This window comes from Periplaneta americana, chromosome 6 (genome assembly GCF_040183065.1).
Source record: "Periplaneta americana isolate PAMFEO1 chromosome 6, P.americana_PAMFEO1_priV1, whole genome shotgun sequence".
NCBI lineage: Eukaryota > Metazoa > Arthropoda > Insecta > Blattodea > Blattidae > Periplaneta > Periplaneta americana.
This window is the reverse complement of record NC_091122.1, coordinates 150,440,145-150,465,179: the sequence shown is the minus strand read 5'-3', so window position 1 is coordinate 150,465,179 and position 25,035 is coordinate 150,440,145. Positions and strand designations below refer to the sequence as shown.

Below are 25,035 nucleotides of genomic sequence, written 5' to 3'. Positions count from 1 at the left end.
ACCTCAAGTTTTGTAGTTTTTAATATTCAATACACAGCTGTACCCAGAAAATTACACACCACAGAATCGAACCTGTAAATTATTTTTAGTAAGTTAAGTTTTTAATAACCAATTTAATTTGAGCTCTAAATATGTCAGCATTCTTGCATATCATGGCCTTCGTGTAATATTGTTTACTGTAGTGTGTTTTTTGTTTTATTCTGAAATGCAACACGACCGACTTGATGCTCGCTTCTCCTGAATGCAATTAGCTAGTTCTCAAAACTGACGACAGATGGATTTTGGAAAATAGGAAAATTATGTAGGAAATTTGACATTTCACTGAAAACTACTATTTTTCCGAAAAAACTTTGGGTTCCAAGCTTCAAAATGAGGGGGCATTTATTAAAATCCGTTCAGCCGTTTTCCCGTAATTTCCATTACCAGTTCAAATTATATATATAGATTATATCATATTACTATTTCTGATATTTGTTTCACTCCATATTTCACTTCTGGTAGTGTGGAAGAGAAGACCTCGAAAGCCTTAACTCTTACCAGAATAAATAAATGAGTAAATAATTCTTTCGCGTCGATGATGATGATTATTATTATTTAGGTCCTACAGTTTACACACTTACGTATTTAATTCCACTTTACACTTCAAAATTACTGATGTGCCTCCTTCACAAACATAAGGCTGACTGACGCAGAAATTGCCTCGGTTAAGAAAAAATTCCAAAGATTCCTTTCTCCCTTCCTTGTGATAGTAGTAGGCCTACACCTAGAAACAAAGACACATTACCTGTCTCATGTCATGGTGACAGACTCCCAGCTGTAGAGAAGGCCCTTGACCATGACTCCTTGCACACTCACGCACTCGCTCACTCGCACATGCGGGTTCCAACAAGTCGCCGGCGCACCTTTCCCACTCCACGCACTTACGCTGGCCACGAAGTCTGCCAAGCGACTGAACCGAACGCCTGCCGGCGCTGCTGCCATTGTTGGCTCGAGGTAACCCCGCCTGCCGCCCTCCACGCTAGCGCCGCGCCGCTGCGTATCTGTCTCACCGCATAATCGCACGGCCCATTCATTAGCGCAGGTGGAACACTTAGGCCGCTGCGCTGTCTCATTGTCAAAAGTATCGAATTTTTCTACACAATTACAGACGTATGTAGACTGCCTCCGTGGTCTGTTGGTCAGCATGCTGGCTTCCAGATTAGGAGGTCCCGGGCTCGGCTCTCGGTGAATTTTTCTTGAAAAAGAGGAATTCCCCGGGTGTCTAGAGTCTGGAAATTTGTATGAATGTGAGTGTGCCGGGTTAATATTAATTAACCAATCATCACAAATATAAAAATACATCAGGATGTCGCTGGGCAGTAACCTGAACACATGTTTCAGCGTCACATTGTTGACAAGTAACTCCATCAAAACATAAAATTATTCAGGGCCAAATTAAATACTGTATTTCATCTAGACTGTGACTATAAACTAAGACTTTATAATAGTATTAAGTTTTTTGACTTGTTCCATACAGTATTCTAGCTGTAAGCATGTATAAATACCATGGCATGTTAATAAATACAATAAAATGCAATACATCTGTTAGCACAACCATAAAGCATCTAATAGATGCTATAGAGTTACCAACAACGAAAAAAAAATTACAGACGCAGCTTTTACTTTGAATGACAAAGAGCTTACATCGAAATTGGCTAACCTATTAATGTTCTTTTCTGTTTCATAATTGAAGAGCTCGTTTCCAAAACTCACTAAGTCAAAAAACCTAATTTTTCAGGGAAATGGATTTTTTTATCCTCAGTCTAATTAGGTACACACAATTTCCTTATTGTCACATGTATACATACATACATACATACATACATACATACATTACATAGAATGTTTTATTTTCGCTGGCAGAGTTAAGGCCATAAGGCCTTCTCTTCCACTCAACCAGCCTTAATCAATACAATACATATTTAAATTACGAATATTTACACTGCACTTAAAAGATTCTCTAGCAATATTCTTCAGTTAAGTTTCAACGACTAGTACATGTTTACTTAAATTTAGACAAACCTGTAAGATAAAGTAGTAACTCAATTTATGAGCTATAATTTATCAATTATAATTAGAGATAGCTAGTAAAATGATGAGAATTAATTTAATATAAGTTTACTAGAACTATGTTATAGGGAGAAAAAATATAAATCTAAAATATATTTATATAATGAGAATGTTACATACATACATACATTACATATATACATGCATACATACATGTTTTGCGCATGGGTAAGTCTTTCACTGCAAACCCAGCATTCTCGAACCTTTCCTATTTTCTGCCTTATTCTTAGTCTCCGAATATGATCCACATATCTTAATGTCGTCTATTATCTGATATCTTCTTCTGCCCCGAACTGTTCTCCCGTTCATCATTCCTTCCAGTGTATCCTTCAGTAGGCAGCTTATTCTCAGCCAGTGACCTAGCCAATTCCTTTTTCTCTTTCTGATCAGCTTCAGCATCATTCTTTGCTCACCCACTCTTTTTAACACATCTTCATTTCTTATTCTGTCTGTCCACATCACAAGTTACATCCTTCTCCATACCCACATTTCAAATGCTTCTAGTCGTTTCTCTTCACTTCGTCGTAATGTCCATGTTTCTACCCCATGCAATGCTATACCCCACACAACGCACTTCACTAGTCTCTTCCTTAGTTCTTTTTCCAGAGATCCGCAGATTATGTTCCTTTTTTCTATTAGAAACTTCCTTTGCCATTACTATCCTCCTTTTGACTTCTGGCAGCAGCTCATGTTACTACTTACAGTAAACCCTAACTATTTGAAGCTGTCCACTTGCTCTACTGCCTCTTTTAGAATTCGCAAGTTTACCTTCTTAATTTTCTTGCGACAACCATGGTCTTCGTCTTGTTTGCATTTATCTTCATTCCATACTGCTCACAGCTGTCATTTAGCTCCAGTAGCATATCCCTTAGTATTATCTCCTCTTCTGCTAACAACGACATATCATCAGTAAATCTTATCCACTTTATTCTTCTTCCTCCTATTTTTACACCTCCCGAGTTATTGTCATATGTGATTAACAATTTGTAAAACTAATATAAACAATAAATGAACAAACAAAATCCTCTTTCTAAGATATTATTGATTTTCTTAATATTTTTTTCCGAATTTAAACTTAGTCACTTGACTTAGATCGATTCTGAAAATTTATTTCGGACTTAGTGAGTTCTGAAATAAAAGTTCTTTCTAGATAATACTTAGGCCTACCTACTTACTTATGGCTTTTAAGAAACCCGGAGGTTCATTGCCGCCCTCACATAAGCCCGCCATTGGTCCCTGTCCTGAGCACCTGAGCAAGATTAATCCAGTCCCTACCATCATATCCCACTTCCCTGAAATACATTTTAATATTATCCTCCCATCTACGTCTTGATCTCCCCAAAGGTCTTATTCCCTCCGGCCTCCCAACAAGCACTCTATATGCATTTCTGGATTCGACCATACGTGCTACATACTCTGCCCATCTCAAACGTCTGGATTTAATGTTCCTAATGTCAGGTGAAGAATACAATGCGTGCAGTTCTGCGTTGTGTAACTTTCTCCATTCTCCTGTAACTTCATCCTTCTTAGCCCCAAATATTTTCCTTTAAGAACCTTATTCTCAAACACCGTTAATCTCTGTTCCTCCCTCAATAGGTTTATTTTATGGGGAACACTGGTAGTCATGTATATATGTGATTTTAATGACTTTACTTGAATTTTTAACTTCACTCCTTTGAATAATATAAAGAGTGGGAAGTGAAAATGACAGATTTACAAAACGTCAAATACATAAACTGAAGGCTAAATAATAATTATTTCTTTTCAAACTACTAAAGTTGAAAAATATAAATGGATAAGAAGTCCTACAAATAGATACGTATACAAGGTGCAATCATTATACATTTTTGAACTGAACTTATACTTACTGTGTCATTAAACATACATACGCGTATCACTGAAAATCATTATTTCAATGCCTGTTGAGCCAGTCTATCAAAGAGTGTCGAATTGTCTTTAAGAACTGAGCTTCTACACGTGTTTTTGTACTCGTAAAAATATGTCAAGGACTTATTGCGATTTTTCCTGGAATGTCTCCATACACACCTCATGACTAGTCTTCTTCTCTGCCTTTCAAGTGCTGCATTTAGTATAGATTCCAGGGGTTTCCATGTTACTAGATAACTTCTCCGTTTCCAATGTCCTATGTGATGTCTACATTCAGGAAATTTATTGATTGTCCTTTGTATTGTATATACATGAATCAGGCGAATAAAAAGTATGAAGCAATACAAGTAGGTCTCCTAATTTTAATTTTATGAAGAAACTTTTGTATATACATTTACAAGGGGTGAAAGAAAATAAATATTTTTGAATAAATTAAATAAATGAGTTATTTATTTGTAAAGAATGTGCCAAAGTGTATGTTTTATTGAACGTCAATATGTACCTTTTTTCCTTTTTTATTTTTATTGTCTCAAGACGTACAAATTCATAATTTTTTTAAGTATTTATAAAGTATTATTTTTTTTAAATTGTCTTAAATTTACAAATCCAAGATAGACCTATTAAATATGAATTAAGCTAAGTTTTTGTGCATGATTATTTTATTCATGGCCTCCCTATTCTTCTAATGATGAATTGGTATACTGAAGCATTTCTCTTTGTTATGTATACATACAATAGGATCATAAATTTGAGACATTTTTACAAAGTAATAGTTCCGTGAAAAGATATTTTGTACCTTTTGAGACCTCAGCAATCTAAAAAATGGAAACGTAAGGACAAGGTGCTATTTAAAAATAGATTCCTTGACACATCTTTCTTAAAGAAAACCTAATTTTTAATATCTAGTGTTTCCACAAATTACTATTGAAAGGCTTTCTAGTTCCGTAGGTACCTAGTTTGCTACGTTCTCGAAGCATGTTATTCAGATAGGCCTATATCTAGTTTTCTTGTACATAGGATTCCAGGATCCAAAACGCCTGAATGAACCATAAACTCTTATAAATGTCTAATACTAAGTTTGTGCCTGAAAAGCTCCTTTTTATTACTTTGTGTATATTTAAAGTAAAAATATCGATACTAAAGATGCAAAAATACCCAAAAAAATACAAGAATGCTATTTAAAATGCAAAGACAAATGTCTTACAAACACTACTCTGCCAAGTTCGTTCCATATTAGTCTTTGAAGGAGGGGGGAAATTCAGTTGCAATATCCTAATGTGAAAAAGAAGGTGTTTATGAAGGTTCCTTCACGTCTGTTCCTATTCAAGGACACGCTATCAAATGTCCCAGTACCACCATAGCAGTGATGACTAGGTAGGGCACCTAGGTTGAATATTTAGTAAAATTAAAATTATTAATTGTTAATTTTATATAAACCGCCCCTGAGCACGAGTTCTCCTCTTTCAGGAGTGAGCTGAAATTTTATCTGTTTATGTTATAGTTTACGAGTTTGTTGTTGTTTAGTCAGCTGTCCGAAGACAGGTCTCAACCTCAAAAGTAATACCAAGAAGGCATCAGTTATGAGGCAACCAGGCCAGGAGATAATGTGGTAGAATGGCCAGTTCCTTTCTCCCTCCATTGCATAAATCGCCGACTACCTACATATTGCATTAGTCAAACTTCAGATGCGTACAAACAATTGTTCTTCCTCTGACACATACCATCAAGTGAGATGTACTGCCTGTTAATACATATACATATCAGCCAGAACCTCAATCAGAGGGTTATGTTACAATATAATCAGCAAAATAAATAAATAAATAAATAAATAAATAAATAAATAAAGTAAGTAAATAAATAAATAAATAAAAATAAGTAAATTAATGAATAAATGAAGGGTTCAGAGCCATAGTGGGCCAAGCACCTTTTATTAAAAAAACGGAGAAAGCAAGAGTTAAAGTTAAGTGAATACCATAGTTTAATGAAGATTGACATATCATTTAGTTTTAATGTGTATAATTTATATTACTTGTCATATGTTTCCATTCAATTATGATGATAACTTCATTTTAACCCTTGTTTTCTTCGGTTTTAATAAATGGCGCTTGGCCCACTATGGTTTTGAACTCTTCAAATAAGTAAGTAAGTAGGTAAACAAACAAACAAACAAATAAACAAAACAAAACGAAACAAACAAACAAACACATAAATAAATAAATAAATAAATAAATAAATAAATAAATAAATAAATAAATATTCCTGAAAGTACTGAAGTGGATTTTACAAAGTCCTAAATCTCTTTTTTTAGCACCTAGAAATCCGTTTCCTACATATTAAGCAACAATCTGATTCTTGCTACATTTTTAAAAGAAATAATTCATTTTAAATTATAAAATGTAATACATTACGGTGTCTGGATGTGCACCGGTTTCACACATAGGTCAAAATTTCATGAGAAGATATAAATATACGCATTTCTCAAGCAAATGCACATTTTTGCATTTATTATGTTTCGGCCCACAACGTTACATCTTGAGGACCACAGTTTGAGAAACAAAGTTGTAACTTAATTGGTCATACGAACCATTTCACTGCAGAATCCCACGACATAGGTGATCTGCAACTTGTGCTTTTATCTGTTACACCGCCAGGTGTCGAATAACGGACTTCTTCTTCAGAAAGCGCCATGATTTACCACAACCCGCGAAGCTGGGCTAGTTTCGGTATTGACATGTCAAGGATCGATTACTTTGCGCTATTTCTCCGCGTCGACGAGCGCCCGCTCCCCCCTTATTAGCGCCACGCTTGGAACTTCCGGTCTGCTTGGAGATAATGACGATGTACCACCACCCAGCTTGCAATGGGCTTCTATTATTGGACTCAAAGCAAACACGAGTTGGCAAGGCTGTTGCAAGGGAATTCCCATGATTTAATGTTGTCACTGTTTCAATTCCATTTTCATTTCTCATTACGAAAGACGCGGTTTCAACATAATTCGTAGGTACTCTAATCTATTAACAATATGCCTAATATGTTTATAAAGCAAGTTTTCTTCAGTAATAATAATCACTCCTACCTTGTATTGAGGAGGCTTGGGGTTCAATTCCAAGAATCGAAAATTCTGACTTGGGTTCTCGTGGTTTCCAAAGTTCCTCCACACGAGTGCTGGAATAATTTCAATTTGAAAGGGTCACGACCGCCTATCTCTTCAGTCCGAATAATTAACCCTTCACCATTATTCCTCAGATATCATTATTAGAGCTCGATCACGGGTCACCGAGACACAGAATTGTAGTTGTAGCCTATACACTGTATAGTCTAGGCGTCATGAGTAGAGAGCGGAATTTAGGCAAAAGCCTATTTTTTCCTTGATACATAGGCCTACAGGCTAGAGATTTAATATTTACATTTCTCATGGAAATATAGGTATAAATAAAGGAGTTTTATAGTGCCTAAAATGCTTATTTATACGTTACTGCTTATTTTAAAGTTTTTTTTTTTAAATTTTTGCATCTTTTTCGTAATTGCTTACTGTTTTCTTAATATCCTGTACCGTTTACATTCCAAGACGGATAACAACTTCTTTCTAGCAGTGAACAACACAATAGAGAAGTACCTCCAGGCCACCCCTTCTCATTCTTACAATCTTTCAATCCTAAAATTCCAACTTTCAGGCGACAGGCTCATGTCAGTAGACTTACTGGCATATAAAAGAACTCCTGCGAGACAAATTATTATTATTATTATTATTATTATTATTATTATTATTATTATTATTATTATTATATCTTCCTCTGTCTGTCAGCAATTTAACACAAACTCGCTGGGTTGTACCCGAATAAGCGTTCCCTTACATTCCAAGACAACCCCTTCCTTTTTCCTCGCGACACAATAGCCACAATAGGTGCTGATCATCTACTGTGAAGCAAGCTATGGAAATATGATTGGTGAATGAAAAACACCAAATTAAAGACAGAATGTCTTCATTTTGTGTATACATGTATACTACTCTTGTAAAATGTGAAATGTGTGGAAGTTTCTTTTAATCCTAGAATTTTACACATACACCTTGATTACACAACTTTTAACACCGTATCACTTCGGAATATGTATGATAAGACTTTCCTATGTTAAACTGCAACGTATCTCGTTTACATGTTTCGACCTATTTATTGGTCATCCTCAGAACTAGTTGTTGTTGGTCTTGGCGCCTCTTGTTACAACATCGCATACAGAACAAATAACACTCTACAAAAACATCTCAACACACAAACAACACAAACAAACAAATGCAACCACACAGGCGTATACAATCTCAAATGTAACACCTGCAACAACTTCTACATAGGACAGACAAGTAGATCATTCCAAACACGTTACAAAGAACACATCACAGCCATAACAAAATTATAAAACACCTCCACATATGCAGAACACATCACAAATGCTAACCACACCCACATAGACATCAACACAGACATGGAAATACTACACATCCAACCAAAAAGCCAGAAACTAAACACACTAGAACAATATGAAATATACAGACACACGAAAACACACCCCAACGTAATTCTCAACACACAACTTCAAAACACATACACTCTTTGACTCTACACTATACCACAAGAACACACCCTCACAGGAAACAGAACAAGAGGCGCCAAGACCAACAACGAGTTCTGAGGATGACCAATAAATAGATCGAAATATGTAAACGAGGTACGTTGGAGTTTAACACAGGAAAGTGTTATCATACATATTCCTAGAATTTTGCATTAAATAAATGTTGAATCTTATATTAGTGACATTCTTTAACAAAAAAAACCTATTTTTTAACCTAACTTAACCTAAAAAAAACTATTTTTATTTCATAGAGCCTAAATAAAGGAGTTTAGGAGCCTATTTTAGGCACCTAAAATGTCACTTTTTAGGGCCTAAAATTCCGCTACTAGTAGATGCCTTCTATAGGAATGTCAGAGAACTGCAGTGCTGTGGAAAAATCCGGGGAAAACATACGAAATATACTACTTTGGGAGTACCCACGCTCAGGGTGACAGAGGACAGATCCAGTTTAATGATACTACGTCGAACGAAAAAGTGTCTTCAAAATAGTTTGTTTAATCTGCCATGTGTGTTCCGACAAACCAAACCCAGCTTCTCCTAATCATAATCCTCCTTACAGCGATATAAGTAACGTCTGCAGACTTGATGAGTCATCATTGCATCATCAGAATACAAAAGCAGTCGGTGACTTTCAAGGAATGCAGTAGCAACTTTTCTTATAGGCCCACAGGTGCCGTTAGTCTTAACTCCTCTAAGTTTTACACCACAACTTACCGTCGTACTTCATAGAAAAACCATACTTTTGATTTTAGTATTAAATTATGCCTTTGAAAATGTAAAGCCACCGCCTTAGCTCAGGCGTTGACGCGTTTTCCCGCTAGTCTGGAACTGCACTCGGGAGTGATCGATTCCCGGTTGGGCTGAATACCTGGTTAAGTTTCTCCCGAGATTTTTCCAAACCGTAAGGCTAATTTTAGGTATTATATACGGAATCCTCGGTCTCTTCTCGCCAAATACCATCTCGCTATCACCAATGAATTCTATAGACGCTAACAGCCAAGTAATTAATACAGTGTGTTAAGTAGGCAAGTGAAATATACAGACTGTAAGGGGTATAAGTGCCGTCCTTTTCACAGTCGTCGGGAACGGTCCACAGGATCAAAAAATGTCCATACAACACAGGATCAAAAGTTTATAGTTTTCCCAGAAAGAATATTTCTTTCCTTATTTTATTCTCGTTATAGGCCTACTTCTTATATTGTGAGTAAAATTACGAAAACAAATACATGAGTAGGTATATCTAGCAAAGAGTTAATATTAATTATTTTAAATAAACATTTTTGTGTTGTATTACGTTTTCGTGAAATTAAATAATAATGCATGCTTAAATTGTTAATATTCTGGCGTGAGAGACGTGGCAACATGTTCAGTAGGGCATCAGTCTGCACACACGTACAGCTCAGCTAAGTTCAAGCTCCCTGTTCATAGGTCTCCTGCCGAGCGGATAGCAGTTCAGTACAGGTATTCGATAAACAACTTACAGTGTCATTCACAATTCAGGAATATCATGATATGTTATTAATTTATGGAGAAAGTTTTCGTAATTCAACTGCGGCAACAAGAATATATCGTCAACATTTATTGCAAAGAAGGTTATCTGATCGTCGAAATTTTGTAGAACTTTCTCTAAGATTATTACAAACTGGGAGTCTCTTACCCCGTTTCGAAAATCACACAACGAGAAATTTCTTTAAAAATGATACTGCTTTACGGAAGCGGGAGAGATTAAAATTTTGCATTAGAAAAAAGTTCGTGTGATATTTTGCAGTAAACCATTATTGTTTATTTTTTAGACGTACAATGAAAAATAGAGCAATGTTATTAAATAAAATGTAAATTTAACATAATGTTCTATTAATGAGATTGAAAATTTTTATTTGCTGTTCGTGTTATGTAACAACGGTCCGCCCCTGTATTAGAACAGAGCATCTGTTTTTTACCGGTATTTCTGTACCCGCTTGAGCTCTACTGTGTACTTGTAAACTCCCTCCTCCCCATCCAGCAGCGTTGCAAAACGTCTAATATTGTAAACTTTAATAATTACAGTACTTAAATATTGTCATTATTATAAAAAAAATTGTGAGGACATTTTTTCTTCCTTCCGACATGAATAATTATCAGTTAAAATATTAGTACTTATAGCACTTACACCCCGTATATTAGGATTACGAAATCTATGCTCTAAGAACTACGGACGTAGATTTTTTTTATTTTATTGGGTTATTTTACGACGCTGTATCAACATCTAGGTTATTTAGCGTCTGAATGAAATGAAGGTGATAATGCCGGTGAAATGAGTCCGGGGTCCAGCACCGAAAGTTACCCAGCATTTGCTCGTATTGGGTTGAGGGAAAACCCCGGAAAAAACCTCAACCAGGTAACTTGCCCCGACCGGGATTCGAACCCGGGCCACCTGGTTTCGCAGCCAGACGCGCTGACCGTTACTCCACAGGTGTGGGCATAGACGTAGACTAGACTAAAACATTTTCTTGGAAACATAATATAATTCATCATATCAACTATCAGTATAACTCACAGAGTCTCTATTGCTGTAAATATGATTGTTTACTTCTTCTGGTTTATTTTTCCAATGGTTAAGTATATTTTTTCTGGCTATGTTGGTACGACTAGTGTTTTAAATATATACTGCAGAAGATGTTCTCCCATGGCCTGCAAGAAGACCGGACATGAACGAAATTGAAAAATCTCTGATCTATACTGAAGAAGAGAGTGAACAAAAAGAGGCTTACAACGAAACATGGACTCATTTAAGCACTGTCTGATATCTGGCTAAATGATGCTGCTATTCAAAGAAAGTGTCAAACTTTGGTTTCCAGCATCCGTGACAAAATCATCGTGTTAATGAAGAATAAGGGAATGTTCACAAAATATTAGTAACTTCAAGACTCAATTTTCTGTTTATTATATCTGTATAAAATAGATTTTTGTTCATTATTTCTACTGATAAATACAGCTTCGTTGCACATATAATTAATTTAGCCTATTATTTGTCCACGTCTGTACTTTCAATATGCATGAAATTACGTCCTTGTAATGTGCAAAACATGCCCTAAGACTTGAACATGTTCTCTGAATAATTTCGCATCTACTCTACTCGCAGTTGACTGAGAAATGGTGTCGATCTGGAAGGAGTTCGTTAAAAAGTGTGCATGACTATTGTTGTGTATGCATTTTGCCACCGAAATCTATCATCAGAATGTAAATTCTCTCATTTTCTGATAAGAACATCTTATTTTATGTTGATTTCATCAATAAAACTATTTTCGAAACATAAGGACTATAACAAAAATGTATCAACAATAATATTGTTATCATAACAATCATAACCATGGTGCTTCTTTGTAGTACAAAATATTACATAGCAGTAATTTGTGTAACTAGTGTATAATCTTGGTAATTAAGACAAAAGTGAATGTACGCGAGCGTGCTAATTTTCACGAGTGTTTATAATTAAAATTAAACACGTGTTACATATATTATACAACGTTTTATGCTGTTCTAGCATTAAACTATGTAAAAAAAACTATTAGACCTATACATTTACAAAATGTAACGTTATGACGTAGTAGAGACATGAGTACTGGATATGACGTAATATATTGCATGGTTGCTAAGTAACCGTTTCTAAGACAATGTTATTTTGTGTTGTTTTGAATCTTTTTCTTACAGGTACACTGTAGAAAAAATTTTATTGTGAAAGCGGTGATGACGTCATGGAATACTAGTTACTAGGTAACCTTTTCTGGCACCAGTGGCAGAATTAGGCCAATTGTGCACGATTTATAGCGTCAAAACAAACGTGTTTTAATGTCCTGCTCATTTTTTAAAGTCTACTCTTTCCAACAGTGTATTCATTATAAATAATAATGGTTATTTTAACTGGCAGAGTTAAGGCCTTCTCTTCCACTCAACCAGTGCGATACAAAAATACAAAATTACTATATTGCTAAGGAGCAAAACATAATTAATACAATACAATACAATACATAACAATTCTTCTACCTTCCCAACACTCCAATGAAATAATTATGTACTAATAATAGCATTAATAATAATAATCATACCTAAATACAATTAAATAATTAAACTCGATTATGATTATAATTACAACTTCAATTTGTCTGCGTCAGTAAGAAATTGTTTAGCTTTGTCTTGAAAGTAGTTATTGTCTGGCAGCCCCTAATCTTCTGAGGTAGAGAATTCCATTCACGAGGGACGGATACAGTGAAAGAGGATGGATAGTGGGATGTTCTATGGTGAGGAATTGCTAGGATTTGGCTCTCTTGTGACCTGGGAAAGGAAGTTAATGAATTTGTATATTTGTTCTCTATCGTTCTGTGAATATGCTGAAAGATTATCTACATGAATCACAAATTTCTGAATACATCGATATTACTTGTATTGTGCATAAAAGTGCATATTTTGCCTTTATTTATAAAAACATCATATTTTAACATTTATGCAAGGAAATTGCATATTATATATGTTTATTTGTCTTTCCCTCATTTTTAAAAGTGTGTAACCTCGTAAACACGACTAATTTAATATGTTTACGAATTTTGAACGTAACGATGACGCCCTCATAGGGAGCCTCTCAAGTTAGCAATTGGTATTCCTTTACTACAGTCTTCAGCAGATTTCGATAGAACAATATCAGTTTAACATCAGTTCCAGGAAATCTAGGAGATAAAGTGAACGAGAAAACAGCAAATATTCTTTCCAAAAACCCTGGCTATTATGAACTTAAAGAAATTCAAGATATTCTCGAAGGAAAAACACCCCAAAAGCCAACAAAATTTTCTATAGAACAGCTCACAGCTTTTGTGCAAGCCCCTCTTACTTCTTGTGACGCAGAACGAAGATTTCGTGCTACAAAGCTATGCTGAGAGACAACAGGCGAAGAATGACAACAGAAAACATACGTCACTGCTTAGTTGTGAACTGTAACAGCATAAATGGAGCATTCAGCAATGAGGCAAGCACTTCAGAATTCATAGAATAAACGTAAGTTACCTATAGACCTACCTTATTATTCTGTTAAAATAATCTCAAACTGATAATGCATATTTATCTATTTTTGTGCGAGATCGTGCGTATTTGCTTGGTTTCCGCACGAAACCAATCCGCGGAAAGTCTAAAATTCCACATTCAGTATTCCCAAACTAACACACATAACAATTTCCCTCTTCTTACCGCTTAAGTGACACTGCAATTTCACCTAAATTGCACTGTTAATTATTGTTTTTAAATATTTGCAAAAATTAAGTAAACTCTACAATTCCACTAAAGTTACTGCATTCGTGATGCAAGTAACATTAAGGAAGCAGTGAAAAAATCAACAAGATTCCAAACTCATCATAGACTGGGGGAAAAAAAAGACAGACGTATATTACGGCCTGCTGGAGTATGGTAAACACAGAAAACATTTTAAAGCAACAATGTTGAAGATAGATATTTTTGTTTTGCAAATTGCCGTCATTGAACAGAAACCAAGGTGGAGATTTCATTGCAACTAATTAGAAATTCCTCTTTCAGGTATGTAATAAACGATCTTCGCACAAAATAATGTACGATACACGAGCGGTATGTTTTCTTTCAATTCTCGGAAATTAAAAAAGCTCAACTACGTTTCGCTTTTTCAAACTTTTCCTCGAACATGAAAACTTCAACATACCGCTCTTGTAACGCATATTACTATTACGGAATAAATGCATCCATATTCTTCACGTTTTAGGGCATGAACTTCCTTTCCCTGATTATAAATTAATGTTATGTATTTCCGAAAATAGAGTATTTCTAATTTTGTGCTTTCTTTTTGGCCCACTGTGTATATTTTAATTAATACATTAAACTAGCAATAACAGCACTACAAATTCTAGGAAAAGTGTAGGCAAAAAGCACATTCACTTCCTACTTATTATAGTGGCCCGCATGATCATGAGAAACATGGACTGCAGGAATTAAATAACTTGGTTGAGAGTTCCTTCTTTGAATTCATGCGTCATCGCTGCACGCTGTGTTTACAAGCAACGAGGATCACAATTGAAAAATCAACATTGTAGTAGATGAGTACAGTGTCGCTCAGAACAGCTGTATTCTACGAGTTCAAACACTTCCGCCCCACAAGTGTGACGTTCTTGTTGCTATGGAAGGTTTCATCACGAGTTAAGAGACTAACATTTCATTAAATACAGGGGTTTTACACGGACTATTTCGTTTATATGACGTCATTCCATTTTAGACCAATGAAGTGTAATGAAATTTTGAATTCCAACCAATCACAGTCACACTTTGCGATAATTTTTGCAGCTAGATTTATCGCTATCAATTTATCGCATGGTCGTTCTTTTGTTTAGTCGTTGTCGCCAACTGTTTCCCCGTAAATTGATGATCATGACTACATTAAGATGCAACTACACGGTGAAACTTTTCTTTCAACTTTAAAGCAATGACTGCAGGATTGATATTAATATTAATTAATATATTTACGCAGTGAAGACGACGTTCAAAACGGCGCTCCATGTAGACATAAAATCTTCATGCATCTTAATTTAACGTACGTTTTAAACTTGATTCTTTCAATATTCTTCCCAGATTGCGTGCATACGCGATTGGAATATTGAACTGTGTAGATGCAGCTTTAGTTCCGTTACACACTACAGCGAGAATGCGTTTGTCGAGCTATAAAAAAATGCTTTCCTGTAGCACGTAGTAACGGTCGAAATAAGGCACAGCTGACATTGATCCTGCTCACACAGGTAATCTAACCTATAACTGTAGCCTATAAAATACAACTTCATCTTCCAATTCCATGTCCCTTGTAGGCTATCTGAAAAAAATTACATTCCTTCATTCAGATTAGGTAACTGCGTTTTCAACAATTCTTCATTTAATTAATGTATTAATCAGGTTACTGTAATTATATTATAAAATTTTAAATTGAATCATGATTTCAGCAGATAATGAAAATGTATTTATATTATAATAATAAGAGAAAAGTGCAGTACATGCGTAACATTGTTAAACCTGTATTTCGCTTTTAGCAATTGGCATTACTGAATAATAACATCGAATTTCTTTATTGCAGTAATCGATATTCATCTATTTCAACTTCACAATGTCTGAATAGGTTAAGTAATCGTAAATATACAATTATTAATATTTTGTGATCGAATTTTAGGGATATATTATTTACATTTTTTATTTTATTCACGAAATAGTCCTAATAAATGTCACTCGAGGTCTGAGATTTCCCAGATAAATCCGCGAGCGAAGCGAGTGGATTTATCGGCAGATCTCAGACCTCTCGTGACATTACTACAGATAATCTGGTTTCCTTGTAACATCCCAACAATTTTCCATCATCATCATCATCATCATCATCATCCATTACGAGTGTAATGTAGACTCACCGCCTACGGTGCACCTTGGATAGTCTGTGACAAACTAAGGCCCAATTGTATAAAACTCCCTGACTAAAGATCAACTTTGATCGAAGATCGAAAAGTGAACAGAGTTCAGACACTTCTTCTATTGCATAAAACTTTTCTGCGATCAAATTACCTTGGTTCAAATGCAATGTAAGTTCACGTGAAAAGCATTTGGCAACATCGCATAAACAGGTGAAATATGTGATGCGCGGACCATGTTGTACAGGTTTGTTCAGTGTTGCCAATCTAGCGACTTTAACTCTTTTTCAACAACAACTTCTTTTAATTTTTATATTGCTTAAATAGGGATTTAGCGACCTTTTTAGCACCCCATAGTGACAAAATTTAATCCTTCTTTGTTGATAATGAGAAATCTATCGACTTTACAACTACTTTTTGGCGACTTTCCGTACACTCTGTTCGAGACACTGGTTTGTTTTGTGCAATGTAAATAATGGCGGACAATAAGAAGAAGGTTGACTGTCCTCCAAGTTGTTATCATGTTATGGTGTTTGATACTGCTAAACATAATAAAGCTTTATACTCGTAAAACGACAATTTTCGTTTAGTAATACAGTTAATTGAAAATGTATGAATGTACCTATCATATCCATTAATGGTTGTTATAAACATAATATAATTATAGGTTATGTTATTTGAAACTGCTGAACACGATAGAGCCTTATAAAATATAAGATTGTTTGTGTATTAAGACAAAAATTGAAAGAAAATATATATAAATGTACCTACCGTATCTATTAATAATAGTAATAATAATAATAATAATAATAATAATAATAATAATAATAATAATGGATATTTTATTTGCACAATCTGTCACTTGTATATTTCAAACAGAAAAGAAATAACTGAACTTGTATCATCTAACTTAATCGGAGAAATTTCTTCAATCAAAGTTGACTTAGTTTGAGATAAATTAATCTCAGATTAGACTTTATACAACATAAAATTCCAAGTTCAGCTGAAACAAGGATCAATTTAACCTCTGATATAAGATTAAATGGTTTATACAATCGGCCCTAAGTGGTCTACGCTTCTTAGCACTAACGACATCTATGAGCAAAGTTCGTAGAGTCGGGCGAATTACGACAATTTATGGGCTCTGCCATTGTATAAAATAAAAAATAGTATGTTACTAAACTGAATGCAATATTACTTCATTTCTTCGTCCTGAGTAAGACCGAAAATTCTCTACGAAGTGTTGTTGTTCTCACCGTATTTCTGAAGCCAGTTCTCTGTTTTACGAGGACGACAGACATTTTCTCATAAAATCTGAGCGTTTTGCAACAGCACTGTTCATTGGCTTACGAATTATGTTCATGTTTGTATTTTATAATTTATTTTCTTTCAATAAAATTTGAAAGACAGACCTACCGCTATTGATAAATGCATTTTTAATTGTTTATTTTGTGACGCTTTATCAACTGCTAAGGCTATCTAGCGTTTGAAAGAGATGAAGGTGATAATGCCACAGAAATGAGTTAGGGGTCCAGCGCCGAAAGTTACCCAGAATTTGCTGTCAATGGGTTGAGGGAAAACCCGGAAAATCTCAACCAGGTAATTTGTTCTAACAAGGGCATTAATGTCCATAATTAGTTTCACAATAAATTATCAATACTTGTTCGAAATTATCAATTAAAACAATGTCGTCTCTCATTCAACACAAATTTGTATGTTCCACACCCACTGAAGTAACAGGAGCGTATTTCAATTTTGACACTAGTTGGACAGGAATGTTACATTGTAAATCCGTGTTCTTCCCTGCTAGGATATCTGAAGCAGTACGCAGGTCCTTCAGTCCTACATTTCTCTTCAGCACTTGCTCCAGTTTATCCCGTACTTTATTTCCAGCGAAACCAGGAACACTTTTGATTCTTTCTTGCATATCATGACATATTTCCATTTGTTGATACAGTTCTGCTGCTTCCAGTGATGCAATAACGTGCACTAGGTGCACTAGGTGCTAGGTGTCTCTGAATACCAGAATCTTCCATCACTTCCTTTGCAGAAACAATGCTTGCAGACTCGTCTTCTAGACTTGAAACAACATCTTACACGTCACTAATGTCATCGTTGTAGTATTCTGCAGCTTTTAACCATGTACCCCAGCAGGTTAGTACAGGTTCTAGTGGCAGAGAGATATTGGGTAATTTATCAAGGAAAATCTGAACCCCTGTTGGCGCCTTGACGGTAACTTTTTTTTACAGTAGAAATCAATTTATTTACATTTGGATATTGTAACCTGATATGCTTTGTGAAACATTTAACTTACTTACTTACTGGCTTTTAAGGAACCCGGAGGTTCATTGCCGCCCTCATATAAGCTCGCCATAGGTCCCTATCCTGAGCAAGATCAATCCAGCCTCTATAATCATATCCCACTTCCCTCAAATCCATTTTAATATTTTCTTCCCATCTACGTCTCGGCCTCCCTAAAGGTCTTTTTCCCTCCGGCCTCCAACTAACACTCTATATGCATTTCTGGTTTCGCCCATACGTGCTACATGCCCTGCCCATCTAAAACGTCTGGATTTAATGTTCCTAATTATGTCAGGTGAAGAATACAATGTGTGCAGTTCTGTGTTGTGTAACTGTCTCCATTCTTCTGTAACTTCATCCCTCTTAACCCCAAATATTTTCCTAAGCATCTTAATCCCAAAGACCCTTAACCTATGTCCCTCTCTCAAAGTGAGAGTCCAAGTTTCACAACCATAAAGAACAACCGGTAATACAACTGTTTTATAAATTCTAACTTTCAGATTTTTTGACAGCAGACTGGATGATAAAAGCTTCTCAACCGAATAATAACAGGCATTTCCCATATTTATTCTGTGTTTAATTTTCTCCCGAGTATCATTTATATTTGTTACTGTTGCTCCCAGGTGTTTGAATTTTTCCACCTCTTCAAAAGATAAATTTCCAATTTTTATATTTCCATTTTTGTACAATATTCTCGTCACGAGACATAATGAATTGATTAACATTTCTATTTAATCAAATTGTGGTACTATTATTTAACTAGATGAATTTCATATTTCTTATTCCAAATAATATAATTCACATAGTCACCATAATGGATCAGTAGCGAGAACCATTATCCATGATATCTAAGCTAAGGGATATTTTCTGTTAGGCTGGTTGTGCGAGTAGTCCAGTAGTGAAGAAATGACGTGCCCTTGTTATCCTATATGCCGCATTCTTGCGCGCTTCCGTCTGTGCGGCGTGGCGCGGCAGGCAACGCGCTGAAGTACACAGGAATTGCCATCTCTTCCTGAGTGTGGTTTGTGTGGGGCATCACATCCTCATTAGTCACCCTCTGTCAATGTCTGCCTCGCACACGTGACCGTGTTGATGTTGCAGCGAGGCTCCACCTTGCGGCCTTCCTCTTTTGTTTCATTATTTGATAAAGATTACGACTTGTCTACATTTCCTGTGAAACTGAAACGGCTCGCAACGTCTTGGCCGCATCTGTTAAGGTACCCGGCATTTCTCCGCTGAGAATCTGGCTCAGGCGATTTAGTGATATGAGGTCATTACTAGGGAAAGGGATTTGGAGTATTATAAAGAATGGTGAAACGTAGTATAGATATTCGATGATCAGTGACTGTCAAGCGAGCTGCGTCACAGAGCATGGACGAGTACAGTTCACTTCATAGAAACTTGCACGCAACGTGCTGTAAACGTATTTCAGAATAAACAAATGGAATAGTTTAATGACATATAGTGGCCTACATACATAATCTGCATTTCACTTTGAACTACATGTGTTTTTCTTGGCAACGCATAAGACACCAACAAACAACATTAAAAATATACATAATTAAATATCAATCTCTGCGTCCTCGCGTGTCAGGGGAAATATTGATGGCTGATAGTTGTTTTCTGTATGGAACTCGACTCTGAATATGTGTATTTTTCTGCCAGGAGCGTGGTAAATTAAAACCTTTATTCACAATATCATGAAATATGATAATACAGACGTGGACAAATTATTAACAAAATTGACGATTATGATAATTCTGTTTACGAAATTTGACTTTTCAATTTAGACTACAGTTGACAATTTTGCATATTTCTATCATTATAGTAGACAGAAATATTAAAAAATGTCAACTGTAGTTTAAACTGAAGAGCTAAATTTTGTAAAAATAGCCTATATAATAAAAATCTTTAATTTTGCTAAAAATTTGTAAATATACAAAAATGTCAACTGCAGTCTAAATTGAAGAGTCAAATTTTGTAAAAGTATAAAATAAAAATCTTCAGTTTTGCTAATAATTTGGAAATAGCCAAAATGTAACTGTAGTCCAAATTGCAGAGACAAATTTGGTAAAAATATATAGTAAAAATCTTCAGTTTTGCTAATAATTTGTAAATATGCAAAAATATCAAATGTAGTCCAAATTGAAGAGTCAAATTTTCTAAAAATATACACTACAAATCTTCAATTTTGCTAATAATTTGGAAATACTCAAAAATGTCAACTGTAGTCTGAATTGAAGAATCATATTTTGTAAAAATATATAATAAAAATCTTCAATTTTGCTAATAATTTGTCCACGTCTGTATGTATACAACGTACACTATAGTATTTAGAATATATACATATATATATATATATATATATATATATATATATACATATATATACATATATATATATATATAATACTACAATATTTACAACATAGCCTAATAGAATATCATTAAATGTTGAACAAAATGTAGAGCCAAACGAAAGGGTATTTTCAATTAATGCTATGTTTTGGTGATGAAACAATTATTCCTGCTGTGCATTGTTGTAATAAATTGTAAATATCATTTTCAAATTTTCTAAACACAACTTTGCTCTTTTGCAAGGAAGGAAATTTTTTAACATGGAAAAACTCCGCTCTAAATCTGCAGAGACAATAGGAGAGTATTTGAAACAAAATACGTCAATTAAATTCACATGTAGAATGACGTCATTGGGACACGTGTTTGTTAGTGCATCTGAAATCCGACTGAGAATACTATACCTATCATTTTTAATCAAAACTCTGTTCATTTTTTCACCAACACGTTTTCCTACTTCACCTTCTACTGCACTCAGTTTATTTACAATAATACTCGTAATGTTTATTTGCTCAACTAGTTCTACTCCTGACTGTACTAATCGAATAATGGCATCCGGTAAATATAAAAAATTTGACTTAATATCCATGATTTCTTTTTTGATTATTCTATCATTTAGCAGTTCCTGGCATATTTGAATCGCAGTCGAAAGACTGGACCACTTTCTTCATAGATTGGAGGTGATATGCGTAATAATAATTATTGCAAGCTTCTAACTATGACCCCCATCTCTAAAGAACTGGACATGGGGGAAGCGATAATTTAGGGAATTGTTTCCTGAATTTTAATACTAGATCTTAGCTTTTACAAATATAGTCTTTCAATTTTGTATTGTTAGTTGGTTTCACTTTCGGCATTGTATATGCACTTTACTACGCTGAACTGCAAACCTGCATGTTGAAGTTCTTATGCGACAACTGTCCCGTTCACCTGTTGTTGACGTGCAGATATCTGCGAATATGTCATGAAGGGGAGGACTTGGTATAAAGGGTTGTAAACAAATGACTTCGTAGATGCCAATACTAGCTTTTACTACTCCAAATTCCGTTCCCTAGTCATTACATAGCGAGACCTGTCAATCGCCTAGATTCGTTTTTTAAATAAAGTACATGACGGCAGGATCAGCAGCAGTAGCGGCCGGTGATCGAAATTCTCAGTGAGGCCAGATGCAACTAGTTTAAGTGCCTCCGATAGGAAATGTTTATTTATGATATTAATTATTATTGTTATTATAGGGGAGACTGTTGTACCTTTAAACACTTTTCACATTTTATTTTTTTTTTTTTAATTTTGAGAAATGATATTTTTTAAATTAAAAAATACTTTAAATAATTATTGAAGATTCCTTTACAACTTCGTGTATATACAGGGACATCATTTTATTTTTACTTGCATTTTTATTGTACCTGTATTTCTGAATGTACTTCACTCTCACCCCTTCACTAATGTCCTTGCTCCCGTCAGACACACAAATTTACGGCCGCTGTTGCATTCGAAGTCTTCAAGCAGTGAAGTAAACACTGCAGTGTATAGTGTGTTTCAGAAATATGGTTGCGTTTTCTATAAAAGAAAGAACCTATATTAATAATATCGTACTAAAAATTATATTGAAGAAACGATAAATTAAATTTCAGAGAATATGCTTCAAAATGTTTTTAATAATATTCGTAAAGAATTGAAGCCTGCATTGTAATGAAGGGCAACCATTTTCAGCAACTTGCTTAAAAATTCAGATTAGCTTATTTTGAATTGAGGTGGCTAGAAGCAAAGGAATACTAGTGACATTTGTAATAACATGAGTTAAGTGCATCCAGTGTAAGCTAAAGTATCTAAAATTTTAGTGGCAAAGGGATATTTTAATCGCATCACACATTAAAATTTAAATAAAAATTTCACCGGTTTTACGAAAGCTTAAATATGTAAACCCCATTTTCTCAAAAGTAACTTAAGTGCACTTACAGCCCTTTACTTATGAGCCCCTCAATTTAAATGCACTCTCTATATTGTATGTTAACATCAATAATTAACATGCTAAATAAAGTAGACATTACATAACGAACATAGCCGCCTAAAAAGTTGAGTTTTTGAAAAAAAAAATGTTACTACTCTACTGTATTTTGATAAATTCCGTAAAAGTGATGATCAAACTGAAAATCGTAATATCGTATTTCCCTACAACATAAATGGATACACTACTTTTCTCTCCTCCTATACCTAGTAAAATGATTTGTTTACATATTGCACTAGTAACATCAAACTCCTGTAATGGAAAGGGGCAACAGTGTTTCCGAGTATAGCCAGGTTAATGTTAAAAATGTTGGTAAAAATAAAGTGATGCCCCTGTATTTTCCTCTTCTACACATCTATTAAGGATGGAAAAAATAAAATGTAATATGTTCAAAGGTACAACAGGTTCATGTACCTTAGAACAAACCCCTTGTAAGTTGAAACACATGTATTATAGGTGGGAATATAGTTGTAAGAATTGACAATCATATTTAAAATGTATTTGCAATCATAAACAATAGCAGGCTGCTCTGATTTAGATTTTATTTTCTGGAGGAACAAGAATTGCTTTAACAGCTTTCTTCAAGGCATCCGGATCAGTTGGGGGACCTCTTAATTCCATACTTACTTCGTGGCATGATCTTAAAATAAAAGAAAGACAAAAACCTATAGTATTATGCACCTTGAAACATGTTCCGTGGTACAAGATGGTCTGTGTTCAAAGGTACAAGAGGGTGCACGTTTAAACAAATATGGCTACCAAAACTAGAGATTAGAATAAATCATGGAAATTAAAATATGTTATTACTCACCAGATGATACGGAACACATTGTACTTAATGGATGGTAACAAATACAATCTGGTTTTATGTTAGATAACATATATCAATGAACGAAATGTTTACTTTTGGTACTAAAAAATATTCTTTACAATAAATCAAACAGACACTACGACCGGAGCTACTTAGCGGCTTTCTCTACAATCTACTTCAGTTTGAGTCCTCTATGTAGTAACAAAAAATAAAAAATAAAAAATGTGCAAAGGTACACTATGCTAAAAGTACAACAGTCTCTCCTATTATTATCATTATTACTGTATTATTATTATTATTATTATTATTATTATTATTATTATTATTAGTATTATTATTCTATTATTAATGCTATTAATGAAAAATAATAATTTCTCCCACCAAATAAACTGTTATGCTGTGAGTTTCAGTGATTGTTTCAGTGTGATGAAGCAACCCACATTATATGTTGAAAATCCCCTTTCTTTCTTTTCTTTTTATTTATTTATTTATTTATTTATTTATTTATTTATTTATTTATTTATTTATTTATTTTGCTTTGACAGCAACAAACAAGGCCAACAGAGAAGTTTATTTTACAACACATTACCACATAACCATTTATGTTGCCCATACCAGGATGCAATAGAAACTCGCCTTTTAAGATTATCTGTCAGAAGAATTGTCAGCGATGTCGTAGGTATCTCGGTAGGCTCTCTCTTTATTTAAAACGTCCTTCCTTTCAATATTATTTCTTCTCGAAAAAGGACACTCTACCAATGAATTAACTGCACCAGCATTATTTCTCGTATTTGTTTCTGTTCATATTTTCCCGGAATACATAACAACATTGGCCCAGATTCACTACTGTACTACGAAGTACAATAGTAAAACACCCTCGCTTAAAGTCATAAACTAAGACATTAGGGGAGAGAATAGTGTGGGTCTCTGCATGCCAAAGAGCTGGAAGTTTTGTTATTTATGGCCTATTTAGGAAGACAAGTCACCTTTGCTATTCCCACCCCACACTACCCTTGAGGCCGGCCCATGAATGGGAGGAGTGAAACCTGACCTGGCCACGAGGCCGGACGGATAGTGCCTCAGCGACAACGTTTTAAGCGCAAACTCAAAGCCCGCGAAAATACAAGAAATGTAGAAGCCAGACCCGGCACGAGCGATCCTGGCCTCAGGAACAAATTTTACTGCAAAACACACACAAAGTTTTCAAATTCTTTTACAGCGATATATGCTTCATTCAAATAACTAATACACAATATAAAAACACAAAATTTGATTTCAGTTAAGCCAAGTGACTGAGGCCCGGCCTCACTTGCCTCAGTCAATCAGCCGCCACTGATTATTAGATAAAATACCAGGTTATACCAGAGTGGTTGGTTGCTCTGTCCTGAATGCTGAAATATGTATCCCATTATGCAGTGGTTTCCAATCTTTTTTGAGTGACGACACACTCTACTGAACGCCCACAATATCGCGACACACTTATTTGTTTTTATTAATGACAATATAAT

The 25,035-nt window shown here is 34.8% G+C and overlaps 1 protein-coding gene across 3 annotated transcripts in view; it reads right to left on the bottom strand.

Moving 5' to 3' along the window:
- The window catches only part of FucTA (glycoprotein 3-alpha-L-fucosyltransferase A), a 667,380-nt gene that overhangs the window by 292,224 nt on the left and 350,121 nt on the right, over window positions 1-25,035 (bottom strand). Inside the window, exon 1 of one of the 3 annotated variants that reach the window (XM_069829290.1) lies at window positions 785-997. The exons of the other annotated variants lie outside the window; for them this stretch is intronic. The gene's annotated coding sequence lies outside the window, so the exon portion shown is untranslated. Of the gene's footprint in view, window positions 1-784; window positions 998-25,035 lie in introns of those variants that run through there. 3 annotated transcript variants of the gene reach the window in all.